At 37.1% G+C, this 14910-nt stretch overlaps 1 protein-coding gene across 1 annotated transcript in view; it reads right to left on the bottom strand.

Moving 5' to 3' along the window:
• The window catches only part of LOC126977431 (IDLSRF-like peptide), an 80207-nt gene extending 75156 nt beyond the window's left edge, over positions 1-5051 (bottom strand). Inside the window, exon 1 of the mRNA XM_050826233.1 lies at positions 4904-5051. The gene's annotated coding sequence lies outside the window, so the exon portion shown is untranslated. The remainder of the gene's footprint in view (positions 1-4903) is intronic.
• Between the last annotated feature and the right edge of the window lie 9859 nt (positions 5052-14910).

The raw sequence follows: 14910 nt of genomic DNA, 5'->3' as shown, positions 1-14910 counted from the left end.
CGAAAATTTACCATTCAAATTCAATTTCAAATAGTTTTATTCAAAGTAGGATGTGAAATCACTTATTGAAAGTCAAAAAATCTACCACCCATTCCAAAATGAATGTCTCAGGCTTGAGAAGAATGGGCGCAACAAACTCAGTGGGCTCTTTATTTCATCAAAAAATATATTTTACAAAGTAATATTGTACAATTAAACTTATTATTTAATAGCCTGAGGGCGGTCGCTCCATTCCAATCTGTGGTATCATTAAGAAAGTCATTTATGTTATAGTAAACTTTACCACACAAACGTTTTTTAACAATTCTTTTGAATAACGTAATACTTTTGGTTTGAACATTTTCTGGGATCTTGTTGTAAAAGCATATACATCGCTCCACAAAAGACTTACTAACTCGACTTAGCCGAGTAGTAGGCATCATCAGTTTATGTCCGTTCCTGTAATGTTTATTTTTTTACACCATCGGACATTTGAGATTTCAACAAACAGAAAGCACACCAACCTTATGAAAGAAACTGATATTTTTTTAAAGCTTCTTTTTCGATATTTGAGTCAAAATAAGGTGAAAAAATAAATATTTCAATTCAAATAAATTCCAGTTTATTTGGGACATAGAAACGTAAAATTTTCGTAAAAGATAAAAATAGTAATTTCTTTGATTAAGCGAGTGTTACACATTTAAATAAAACACTTTTAAAGGATTAAGACGCGTGTAATTGTAACTGTTTTTACATTAGATTTTTGTGTAAAAGTTAAATTTTTGTTTTAGTTAATCCGACGTTTCTACAGTCCCCCTGAAAACGAGATCTGTAAAGGTCTTGAAACGTTGTTATCCTTTAGTAGTGTTTTATTTAAAAGATAAAAATAAAAATTTAATTTCTCACATAAATTTTGAGTTTATGTGAAAAAAGTGTACAAACAAAATTTGTATTACCTACTAGTTTAGTCTAGTTGTATTATCTTTTTACTACCTACAACTTTGCCATTTGACTTTTTCCATAGGCCTTGCACTTTTGCCGCAAATAGAGATAAACCGTTTTTTTACCCATAAACACCGCCCCCCCCCTTTCCACTTCTCGACCTCAGATCGCCCTTTCCTTTCATTTTTGTTATATTCTCTTCCAATTCCAATGTTTTATTCTACTATTATTCTTTATTATCGACTCTGGACTAAGTAGTGGAGTTAACTGTCTTAAAAGAGGACAAACTAAGACATGTTTCATTTTTACCTTACACTGCTGAGAAAGATTTAAGTAACTCCATGTCTCTAAATAGCGGCTCCAGCTAGTATATCAATGAGTTATATATATAATTATCAATTAAACAATTTGTTATTTTAAAGTGATACCTCCCACTTCTGGGACTAATTGTACAATTTAATAATTTTGAAAGAGCGACATCTCATGTCAATTTCCTAATATCCAAATGTCTCTCAAACATGTCCTGAGGATGCCTCGCGTAGAGGCGAAACACGTGTTGAATTGGGATTTCCGCAAAGTAACGCCTACTTCAAGAATTTTGGGTCATAAATATTCGATTCCAAATGTAGTTTCTAGTGCTCGACGTACAAGGTATATTAATGGCATAAAAGGCATTTATTTTAAAAAAATTGATTCATTTAGAATTCTTTTTGATATCATTTCTAATATACTAGATACTACTACCGCTTCGGAAACAAATGGCGCTCTGAAAGAGAAGAAGGGGCGCAAGAAACTCTCCCAGCATTCTTTTTTTGCGCTCTTTTTAATAAAAATATACAATATTGTACTTTCATTGCTATTGCTACAAAATAATCATAATCTAGTCCCAGGTTGTCCGATCACTTAGATATTCAGCTGTGGAGTAATAGGATTTACGACAGAGGCATTTTTTTTATAAAACATTTAAATTTATTTATTGATATTTATTGATAAGGGTTAATGTATACACTTTATTATAAAAGTGTATACATTAACCCTTAAAGCTATTATGAATCTTATGAAGCCTACTAGAATTAGTTACAAGCAATCCCTCATTTCTAGTGTTATAATAATGAAAATCACCATTAAGAGCAAAAAGGTGACAATTTTTGTGAACGTATATTAAGTTTTCATAAATATACTGACAATGAACAGTCATAATATTTATTTCTAAAATACCGTACGCCATGATGCTGTGAAAATAACTGAGGTACACCAATCTAGCGGTCGCAAGTGTAGGTACTCTCTAATCTTTCTAACAGCATATGCCGCAGAACTGAGTCTATCTACTAGTTGGGTAATATGTGGACTATGTATTATGTCTGGAACAACTCCTTTAATGAAACAGTCTCTTTTCCAACAATAGGTTGATAGCAAAGATATAAGAACATGCCAGGCTAATGGCTGTTATCACTGAAAGTGTATATCCAGCGGCCGAATTCCAGCACCGGACATTACGTCAAAATGTAAAATATCACCCGCATTACGTTGACGTCTGGTATTCTACAACCACGCGTTATGCAAGTTTTTTTTTGCCTTGCACAGCCACTTTGTGGTATCATTTACCCGTTTCTATTTTACCGAACCGATACGACTTAGGGACTTTCAAGAAAAGGGCATACTCCTTAAATACCGGCAACATCATCTCCTGACACCTGTTGTTCCGGATGTCCATGGGCGGTTGCCTCACCACTCCCCATACCGTGATCTTCTTGCCCGTTTGCCGCCTCGGATATTTAAAAAAATACGGATTGCACTCTGGGAGTGCGGGAGAAGTGAAAACTTAAACATTAACGTTGAGCATTTTTGAATATTTTGGAATGGTAAGGGAATAATTTCGCACGAATTGCTTTATTTATCAGTATATATATAGTATCAGAGTACTAGCATTTATGTGGTTAAATGCAATATTCATTTATTTCGCTTTCATACACAAAAATGTCAATTTATATAAGATAAAAAATGTAACACTACAGAACTATTACAATGATTATGCGTTAAAAAGTTTATCTTTCAGAAAAATCAACTATCATCCATAATTTCAACGACTCTTTAACCACCTTACCATTACCAGCATCATCATCACTAATCTCTAAAGCCGATAAGTAATAAAAATAGAACCATAGAATTACAAGTATAACTATCGCCTTAGATAGAGTCTTCGCTAATGACAAAGCTTAAAAACCAAATATTTAAACTGTAAAAATATTTCACGGCTAAGATTCGATCCCTCGACCTCGCGGTGTTTCGGCTTCACAATCACAATGATTCAACCACTTACAATCCAATGACCATATGATCATGAAATTGAAATATTTTTTTATTAATAGGCACTTCAACAGAATACATATTAATACATTCCAAATATTAACTAAAGATTATTTACAATTCTAATATGCACACATAAAAGCATTGACTAATAATAATTTAAATTAAGTTTCTTATAACTAAGTACAAATGAAAGTAAATAAGAAAATTAATTTAAGTTACTACGTTTATAGTATGACTTGAAAGTATGTTAGTATTCTATTTTTAAGTTTGCCAAGAGAGTCTTTGAATTTTGAGTGTTTTCTAACAAGCTGTTGTTCTCCAGCTCTGATAATTGGGGAGTTCAGTCAGAAACAGCTGAACTTATAATTGTTTCATCCATCAACGACTATCTTATGAATTTCCGATCAGGAAAAGTGCCCTGACGCGCGGTTAACATTTTATACCCATCCCAAGAAAAGTGCTCAACACCGCTAAAGAAGTTTTCACTTCAAAAAATGCCTCAATATGAATAGATTGTTATATAGACAAAAGACAACATTTTTTTTTCTTAGAGTCCCATTTTATAATTAAAATAAAATAATTTATCTGCTGGCTGGTGGCACCCGTTACCTTGAGCTATAAGATATTAAATCAAATATTTTGACTAAAATATTAAGTCAAAAACTATCATCCATTTGATAAGGTATTATAATATTCTTTTATTTCAGGCCATTAAGTCACATAGTTTGCTTATTTTTAATAAAAGTAAACTTTAAAACTAGAAAGCTATTAATGTAAACTAATATTTATTACAAGTCGAATTTATTTTTTGTTGTACTCCATGTGAACAGATATCCATCGTTTATACATAGGGGTCCGCATATCGGCAGATTTAGTAATGAGGATTTTATTATTTGAGCTGCGCAATCGACACCAGAATGGCGCGATTATTTTTCTTTTTACAGCGAAGAAGTCGGGGTAAGTAAGTAAGTACCCCACCTGGGTATGTCTCAGGCCTGAGAAGAACGGGCGCAAGAAACACAGCTATTCCATCAGCAACTCTTGTTTCTATTTTATTATATACCCAGCAAGTACGGCTTGCAAAAATTACGCGACATACTGAATAAATAAATACTAATTAATATTATGGTAGGGAAAGGGAACCAGACGAGAATGCGGTTCAATTGACAATACGTAATCACCGCCGCCAACGATCCCCTATAACGCCAGAGAGACTAACAAGCGCAGTGTCGGTCTTTCTAAAAATGTATTGAAAAATTTTCATTCAATTGATTCAAAAAATTGCATTTAAATGTATAAATAAATATTATATATTATGTCTACTAGATCAACTATCACTTTATAATAATATCAATGAAATACATACGTTCTTAACTATTATAATATACAACAATGGCCTAAATATAACACATAGTTTTCATAAAATGTATTCCTGATTAAGTTAATTGTTTGATAAAACAAACATAAAACAAAAAGAAATGCCTTAAATATATATTCGCCGAAACCAGATTCCTTTGTTTCGCAGGCTTCGGGCGCGCTAAATGAAAATGGAAAGCTTTGAACCAGCGATATAGGTACTTGTTGATTAAAACGCAACAGTTTACTTTGCCAAAAGTCCAATACTTATATTATAATTGTCTTGGCCTAGCAAAATTAAAATTAAGCCACTTACCGCTTATCTCAGCAGCTGCGTTGTACAATTTTTTTTTATCAATTGGGAGGCAAAGTTCGGATGCCTGCGGCCGTACTTCGCGGCTACCAGAGCCTTACTGAAATACTGAATAAGCTCGTATCACCTTTATGGACCTGTTACACTAGTAATTTGTAAGGGTTGCCAGCTCTAAATGTCACGTAACGACGTCATAGTAACTGGGCGGTATGCTTCGTGTATTTAAAATAGAACAATAATTATTACTGTATTGATTTTCCCAGTATTACTAAGTTTTTAAGTTTTAACTTTACAGGAACGGTTTTTGTACTTGTATTATATAAAATATAATACAAATAATATTACACACACACACATTACACATATCTATTATATAATATATTTGCCGGCATATTAGCTGAAAGACTTCATATGTAGATCAAGTTAGGCGTGAATTTAATTCAAATGGATTTCCTAATAAAATGTGCTGTTTTATTTCATCTTCTTCTTAAAGCAATATTTAATTTAATTTAAATAAAATATGAAAAATAAAGTTTGCTAGCGAAGATGTTTGAAGCGAAGATAACTATCGTTATTTGAAACAACAATAGTTATAAACATATCAAATTTGAAAAAAAAAAAATTATGAACTATGTGTTATAACGACGAGTTATAAACATAATTAATGTTATAAGTGCGTGATTGTAATCATTTATTATATGAATCAATGGTTAATTATTAGTTATTATTAAAATCAAATACCTCCAAGCAGTTTATTAAAGAATAATTAGAGTTGAATAAATTTTATTATTGAAATAAAGATTTACACAATGTAAAAATTACCGTTATAGAAATAGCCATATTGCGTCAACGTAATATTATCTGAAAATATTTGAATGTGCCTCGCATTATTATTTACTTGACGCAATTTTTCTTATGAAAAGTGAAGTTTGTAAACAAAATCGTCAAGAAGAATCACAACTAGAAGTATTTCGTGAGTATTGCATTATATGTAGATAAACATTCTTTTTTGTTATTTGGTTAAGTTCTCGTGACAGCATTCGTCAATTGCTCAACTCCTATATTTATAATTATTAATTTACATTTTATAGTGAAACTTCTTTAGGCGCATGAGGGTAAATTTTTATATGATTTCAACAATATGGATATCGTATCCGAGTTTCTCAAGGGTGCAGAGAACGAATTTGGGAACATTTTTTATATCCAAGATGGATGCCGCGAAAATTTATGATTTCAACAGGATATCGAATCCGAGGTTGTCGAGGGTGCAGAGAACGAATTTGAGATCATTTTTGAAATCCAAGATGGCCGCCGCGCAAAGTTTTGATTTCAACAATATTGATATCGAATCAGAGGTTCTCGAGAGTGCAGAGAACGAATTTGGGAACATTTTTTATATCCAAGATGGACGCCGCGAAAATTAATGATTTCAATAATATGGATATCGAATCCGAGGTTCTTGAGGGTGCAGAGAACGAATTTGGGATCATTTTTGAAATACAAGATGGCCACTGCGCAAACTTATTATTTCAACATTATGGATATCGTATCAGTGGTTCTCGAGGGGCATAGAACGAATTTGGGATCAGTTTTGAAATCCAAGATGGCCGCCGCGCAAAATTATGATTTCAACAATATGGATATCGTATCCGAGGTTCTCGAGGGTGCAGAGAACGAATTTGGGAACATTTTTTATATCCAAGATGGCCGCCGCGCAAATTTATGATTTCAACAATATAGATATCGAATCCGAGGTTCTAGAGGGTGCAGAGAACGAATTTGGGATCATTTATTAAATCCAGTGTCTATATGTGCCAATAAAGTCACGAAAATGTGGGATGTTTTTAACCAAGAAGAGGGAGAGGGAGATTGAGACCGATTGAGATAGAGTGAGAAAGGGCGAACGTAGCATGAAGCACATGGCACTGCTAGTAAGTATAACTACTTCCCTACTAGAGTTATATCGTACAGGTTCAACCCGCGGCTGCAAAAACGTAGAACATCTTCTCAACTAGCGTCGTATCGTGCAGGTTTAGCGCACGGCCGCGAGTAAGGTTAACATCTTCCCTACTAGCGTTACATCGTGAAGGTTTAGCGCGCGGCCTCGAGTAAGTAGAATAATAATTTTTTATATTGACAAAAAACATTTGGTTTAGAGAACAGATTTTTTTTTTATGGAATAGGAGGACAAACGAGCGTACGGGTCATCTGGTGTTAAGAGATCACCGCCGCCCACATTCTCTTGCAACACCAGAGGAACCACAAGAACTACTTCCTCATGTAAGGCATTGAATATTGAAATGACATCAAAAAGAATTCTTAAAGAATCTATTTTGAGAAAATAAATGCCTTTTATGCCTTTTATTTGATATCTCAGTATTTTTTGCATATCATTACATATATTGTAATTAAAATAATTTTTTGAAGCTGTAAATGTTGATTTTAAAGAGTGGCAATGGGCTTCTTGCACTTTCTTCTGATTAAAGGTCAACTTTTTCCGAGGCCATGTTAAATGGTAAAAAGAAAATACTTTTGAGATTCATAAGTGTAATTTCCTTGACCTGCTGTAGATTTTTATGCATATAAATATCTGACACGACAAACGTTGCTTTGCCATATAAATTAATAAAATATAATCATGAAATATGTATTATATAGAATTAAAAAAAAAAACGTTACTACCGATTCTCAGTGCTACAGAATATTCATATATTTGACACTTATTTAAGGATATCAACTCATGCAATTGCTAGTATAAAATATGTTGTAAGCAAACCGTAAAGTTCATAGAACCTTATTTTAGTAAGTGAGTTTTGTATGAAATATAGCCGACAGCGAGATCGTATTTTATTTAATATACTTAAAAGCTTTTACGAGTGACATGCCCGGGACGACACGCAATACATTTCCCGCAATTTTACTCATTTTTTTAACAATATGCCTAAAGAGGAAATATAGTATTGTAGAGCTGTCACACACTTAATTGTCATTATATGGAGATAATATAAATGTTCGCGCCGATTGCGAACAAGTTTAATCGCTCTTCCGCCGAAGCGTAACACCTTACGTCCAGATGGTGGGGATGACATCCAATTTTGTGGCGTATCGAGCGTAGGTGGAATTTGGCGGCATGAATTAGGGCAAACAGTTCTATAGACTATATATATGTTCGGGTGAAGAGCAAAACCTACTAAAAAGATTTACTTTAAATTCTGGAGCCCAATTGCAACTAGAGCCCCACTGTCTATCCGGAATTAGACATTTCCCGCTCCGGATTCACGAGTTGTTAACTGGCGCACTTACGAACGGCCCAGTGTGGCTGAGCTTGGGCACAAACCCGTATCGGAGTTGGAAACGGAGGAGTCATCAGTCAGAATGCCTTGTCCCCTCCGAAGAGCGCCGAGGGGCCGACCCCACGGCCTCTTATTGTTCCCCCCGTCATCTTCCGTACCGCTCGAAACCTATTTCCAATGAAGAACACTTAAAAACCGCACCGGTACCTTGCAAACAGCACTGTGAAGGAACGCCAGAATTTCAGGCGGTGGTACTTTGACTCCCATCCTACTCTTTCATAAAACTGTTTAACTTATATTAATTTTGACTTCCCATGTTTACTTAAATCGTTTATAAGGCATTTTGTGAGGACTTTTATCTATACCCAAAGTAATTTAGAGCTAAAGAAGAAACCAACGCATAACTCAAGCATTTATTATATTCAGAAACGGAAAGTTTATTGTAATTTATTTACCAAGAATTAAACAAACACGTCCACAGTTTTGATTTCTTATAATGTTTAATTATTATTGAGATCTTAATTTCTCAAGGATTCACTGACCCCAAAGATACAGTTTTAATTCGTTTCGGGTCAGGGCTCCGCCCTTTTTATCACACTGCAAAACTATGTAAATAATATAGTAAATAATTGCAGATAATAAATTTAATTAGTTACTAAGTTATATATCTGAGCAAATGAAATAAAGTATTTGTATCTCTCAAAACAATTGCATACCAAAGTTGGATAAAGATTAAGAATAAAGAAAGGGTTATACAATGTTGATTCCGTAAGAAATATAACTTGAAACAATAAGAAATTGTAACGATAATGATCTTTCATTAATTTAATTAGAGTTTATTTTCTGGTAAAAAGTGCTTAGAAAACACGCAGGCAGAAATGTCTTTTCCTTTAATAAAAGTTTGTCTTCAATTTTTCCGCAAAGGCAGGCAAATTACAACCCCGAGAGCCACTGACAACTTTTAATGGCACTCTCACAACACAAATCGATAAAAACCAGCACTTTAAAGTTGAAAACACTTGTTATACTACTTCATTTTATTACATAAGTTGCAGTGTGAAATTTCCTTCCAAGTATGGAAACACTTGCTTGTTCTTGAAGTTTTTAAATGGATTTAAAAGTGTGAGAAATCTTAAATGACATTACTACATATGCTGGCTTTAAATAAATATGTCTTTCGATTATGTATTATGGGTGGACGAAATTATCTATTATTAACTATTGCACGAAAATTTTCTCGCGTTTAATTCATGCCGACCTGACACAGACTATTTTCAATTTGGCGGCAAATCGTAAAACAAATGGCAAAAAGCGGTAACGCACAGAGTGACCGGCTCTTTCAGCATATGTGTGTTGGAGCAGATCCCTAGCGCAGAGATCGTGATTCTTATTTCTTTGGGATTACAATTACCACCACGCTGAATGGCTTGGATCACGTAACACCGATCATGCAGGTAGATTTTGTTCACAACTTCAGTATAACATATAGTCTAAAAGAACTGGTTACTGCGACACCGTAAATATCAAGAGTAGAAGATCATACAACTTCACTGTTAAACTTTCTATTTACCTGTTATCCAAACAGCTCCCTGATTTTCGTAGACACTTCTAGCATTGTACCAATGACGTGCGTAACATGTCTCTGCTTTTTATTTTGACACAGCGTACAGCACTGTAGTATATTACACTGTTGGTCAGCAAATTATAATATGATGTGGTCCTTTCGGTGCATCCTACTTATAAAATTTGACTATCAATGAATGATTAAGATCCTGCTCCTAAATCTATTGATGATTTGGTATTGCCAGTATAGACTTTTCATTCTATTCAGTGCCTATCAATAGCAGGTCTCAATCTTCTATTGATCGCTCACTTAATATTGTCCATTTCAACCCAACCCATTGCGGACACAGGTTTGTATATTCACTGTTAAAAACGTATGGATGTCGTATCCATCCGTTTTTAAGGGAGGTTATCGATGATCAAGGTTCCAAGTCAAAGATATATTTAATACATTATACTTACTTAAACAGATGTGGGGTCTATCTGCGTCTTATAGACTACAAACTTCTTTTTCAAGGATTAAAATGCGTATAATTGTACCTTTGTTTAATATAAGATTAAGGCGGTCTAAAATGATCTTCCCTGGAATCCAATAATCTTTTAATTAATATACAAAACTACACATATCAAACCAGAAGAGGACACTGTCAGTAAATTTTGCCAAAAACCATCTGTCTACAGGAGATACAACCACCGAAGCAACAAATGGCGTTAAACTTCATGACAACAATAAAAAATACTATCTTGACTCATTTCATCTGCAGTCACCCTGAAAACGTGATCTGTAAAGGTCTCGAAACGTCGGGCTAATTAAAACAATAATAAAGATGCATAGCTGTTATAGCTTTTTTGCACTGCTTTTTGACGTGAGAGTTTAAAAGTAAATATTTTTCGATCAGACGAGGGGTGTCGTATTTTATGCGTCTGGTCATAAGCATAGCGCTGGTTTGATGCGGAGCAAATTTAAGCTTGTTGTCACCACCCCACGCCCCAACACACTCGAGAGTGGCGTAGGCCTTTGTCTCTATTTCCAGAGCGGTATCTCCGTCAAAAATCAGTACAACATCATCAGCATAGGCCTGCGCGTATACTCCAATTTCAATTAGTTGTTTCAGCAGAGGACCCAGCAACAAATTCCACAAAATTGTACCCCCAATTGACCCCTGCACGCACCCTTTACTTGTGTTTTTGCGGTACTCTGCACCAGCATATCTCACCTTAACCGTCCTGTTATTGAGGTAGCTGTCAACTACCTTCCTCAAGTTCCATGGACACTTTTCCTCTGCCAATCCAACTCGAATCATGGGCCACCAGGCGCTATCAAAGGCGCCCTCTATGTCCAATAACACCAATGTAGTTAATTTTTTCTGGTCAAGTTTAGTTCTTATGTGTTTTATTAGTTCATAGAGGGCGTCCTCGGTACCATTCTGGGGCATAAATCCAAACTGGCGAGTACTTATCCTCGGAATTACGTGGTACTTGATTCTGTTCATCAACAGCTTCTCAAAGATTTTTCCTAGTATTAGTAGGAGGCCAATGGGGCGGTAAGACTTGACGTCTTGGTAGTTCCCTTTTCCAGGTTTCCGAAGTACTACCACGGTTGCTTCCTTCCATATTACTGGAAAATGGAACAGCTCGAGACACTTATTTACGATTGATAGGTACAGCGCAGGATTAACACTGATGGCATTGGAGCAAATGTCCGACGTGAGGCCGTCTGAACCTGGCGCTTTCTTTGGGCAAAAAGTCCTTAAGACCCAGTTTAATTCTTGCATTTTAAAGGGTGGGTCAGTACTTTCATTTTCCTTTCTATTTATATTTATACTATCGGCCTTGTTTCTGATGTGAGAGTGCCACTTACTATCTCCGTTTGTGGTATCATCTGGGTAGAAACTCTCCGCCAGTAGTTCCGCAGATTCATTGTCCTCGAGCGTTTTTCCATCTTTTATTAACAGAAGATCTTCCTCCCTTCTTTTTGTCTTACCAATAACCCTATAAATGCCATCCCATACGCTCTCCCCATCCTGCTTTTCACAAAAGGACTTCCAGCTGATGATTTGGGCTTCCTTCCTTTTGCTTCGTACTCGTCCTTCTTAGCTAGGTATTCTGCTACCACTGAATTACGCCGACACTCAGCAGCTCGTTTAATCCTATTTTTGAAGTTACCCACTTCTCTTTTCAGCTTTTCGAGTTCGTCAGACCACCACGGCATCCCTAACTGCTGGCACTTCTTCTTTTTTGATAATAATTCTTCGCAGATTTTTGTGATATTAGATGTGTAGAGCGTCGCCACTTGCTCCAGGCGTTCTATGGTGTTAATTGTGTCTATGTCTACTGATGTTAAGCTGTTATCTTGGTTCAGCTGATCCAGTTTCTCACGAAACCGAGACCAGTTAACATTTTTAGTGTTGAACACTCTTGTTGTCCTAGCGATACTTACACCAAGCGGATCTTCGAAGAGAAATGTCAAACAGTATTCCGGTATGGTCCGAACTCGTCAAAGCTTCATCTACCCTCCAGTTTAGAATTCTATCCAACAACTTCGTCGAACAAGCCGTGAGGTCGACGCAAACGTCGTGGTAAATGCTATAAGTCAAAACTTATAACTTTTACCACCTCGTGTAGTGTCAAACGTTGGCGTGTCTCCTATGTTTAAGATGTGTAGCCCCATATTGTCAATCGTGTCCATCAACTTTTCACCCCTTGCATCGTCAACTTTACTACCCCACCATAGGTTTTTTGCGTTGCCATCGCCACCTATCAGAAACTTACCCGGCCTTACTTTGTTCCTTATTTTTTGAAGTTGTGAGAGGTATAGATCGATTGGCTGATCGGGCTCAAAGTAGAAGGATACTATCGTGACATTTCAGGCTCCGGTCTTTGCCCCCACCACTATGATGTTAGGTGTAGATAGCTGTGGGTATTGAATAATATCTATATTTGGATCAAATACAGCTATTGCTGCTTTAACAGGGTCAACTCCCTTGACATGGAATAGCCTTGTGCCTCGGTAATTTTTCATATAGCCAGTCGATCCAATATATGGTTCTTGTATGAGAACAAAACCAGTTTTCCTCATCCCCGCCTCGATGATAAGTTCATCTGTGGAGAGGCGCTTTTGTTGGAGATTGGCTTGGAAGAGAGCGTATGTATGGTTTTCCGTCGAATTGCCGTTAGCAATATGCCACGAATGATCTCGCTAGGTCATCCCACCGCTTTCGCACTGGGCATGTTTGGCTAAATGCATTGTGATCATGTATATCTACTTTAGCTTTTATGCAGTTTTTGCATGAAGGGGGCGCGCTCGACGTCCGCTCGGGGCAATCCGCCCTTAAGTGTGGGCCGCCACAGTGGCTACAAGAGTCCACCTCCTCCTTGAAAAACGGTTTCCATGGCCATAGCCAAGGCATCTCGTGCATTGTAGTAAAGGAGACTGGTCCTCGACTTGGATTCTTTGAATGTCGATGTGGAGCTGACCTTTCTCCGTAACCCGCTTCCATATCTGTGAAGAGACACTCATGACAAGATGACACATATGAGGGTTTCGGGTCTTTCTCCTGTATTTGACTTCCATTCGAATCGCCTGTGAGTGCAGCCCCTCAAAAATCTGTTTATTTTGATTTTGTAGGGCCTGTTCCGAGTCTGTGTTAACCGCTAAGACATTTTTCATTTAACACCTTAAACCCGATTTTTCTATTCTTTCTTTGACTCTAATTCTGTTTTCTTTGTTCCGCATGCACATAATCACTTTTCTCTCTCCTCTCTTATTTTACTTAGCACCTTCTCTCCCGTATCAGTTTCGTCCATGGAAACGACTACAACAGAGTGCAGTGTTGCTCGCTGGACCGCTGGTTTGGCTACTGCATTTTCCCTCCCTTTCATTTTATCCATCTTCTCTTGTAGTTCTATCATCTTTTTCGTGTTCTCCGTGAGTAAAAGGCAGTGCTCCACCAACTGCTTAGTCAGTTGGGAGACCTCGTCTCCTACCGAGAATGTGGTGTTCATCTCTTTTCTTTCTGGTAGTTCCGTCGCTGTCTCGTCCTTTCCTTTGTTTTTCTTTAGCTCCACCTCCAACTCTTTAACAAGCTGGAAGAGTCTGTCCAGAACCTCAGTAAGTCCACTTTAGATTTCTGTTTTAATGTTACGGGAGCTACTTAAGTTAAGTTTACCTTTTTTCAGGCATGCTCGAGCCTCCGCAACTCTATCTACAATCGATGTTTTAGGTGGAGTAATCGATGCAGAAATGTTTTCGGGCGTTACGTTCCCAGTCAATCTCGGTGGTGATGCTCTAATTTTATTCACAGGTCCTGCCTGCGTCGTTAACTGCGTGACTACGGGATTTGAGTCGGTGCAAGCAGACTCCCATTCGTCAATGCTTCGTCTTTCCTGGAACGGCTTCGTTTTCGGTGGTGACGCTAGTTTATTTCTCAGCTTATTGGGTTCTCAGAAGCGTTGCTACGCGACAGTGTCGTAAACATACAGCTCCGGAAAAAAATTCTAAAAAGGGGAAAAAGTGCTCCTATCATTTTGAAAATTGGTATAGTGTTCAATACACCAGGATTAGTGTTGGTGAAAGTTTTGTGCAGCGCGCTCCGAAGATACGGCCCTGGACCTTGTGTCGACTGCCTCGAGTCATCGCTGCAGCAACGGGTAAACGGGTAAACTTATTCCTGTAGCGCTGATTGAGACCTAACCAGAGAGTCAAGTTTGGTGAAAATCAGACGCTGGATTACTGAGATATAGAAAGATAAAGGTGCCTTCAATAACCTCATCAGCTTTCTACGGGAGAAGGAGGCACGCGGTGCCACTGGCAAGAAAGTCGGCTCTCTGGTTTCCCTCTAGACCTGCGTGGGCTTTGATCCAGAACAGTTGTAATACATTGTTCTGTTGGAGTAATGTTGAGATGTTCTCCCTGGTTTCTACAGCTAGGGTATGGACACAGCCGACGTTCCTAACAGTTTGTAGAGCCACCATTGAGTCGCTGTAGATGCCGAATGAGTTGTTGCCCAGCGTCAGCAACATTCGTCTTGCTCTCCAGATCGCCAAGAGTTCAGCCTGGTAGACTGTGCAGTAATCGGGGAGAGCAAGTTTGAGGGTTCCGGTTTCTACTTACTGTTCCATATAGTCTACCAGAGACCTAATCTCCAGCACGAT

This window comes from Leptidea sinapis, chromosome 2, assembly GCF_905404315.1.
Source record: "Leptidea sinapis chromosome 2, ilLepSina1.1, whole genome shotgun sequence".
Lineage (NCBI taxonomy): Eukaryota > Metazoa > Arthropoda > Insecta > Lepidoptera > Pieridae > Leptidea > Leptidea sinapis.
The sequence above is the reverse complement of the archived record's forward strand: the minus strand, read 5'-3'. Positions and strand labels throughout refer to the sequence as shown.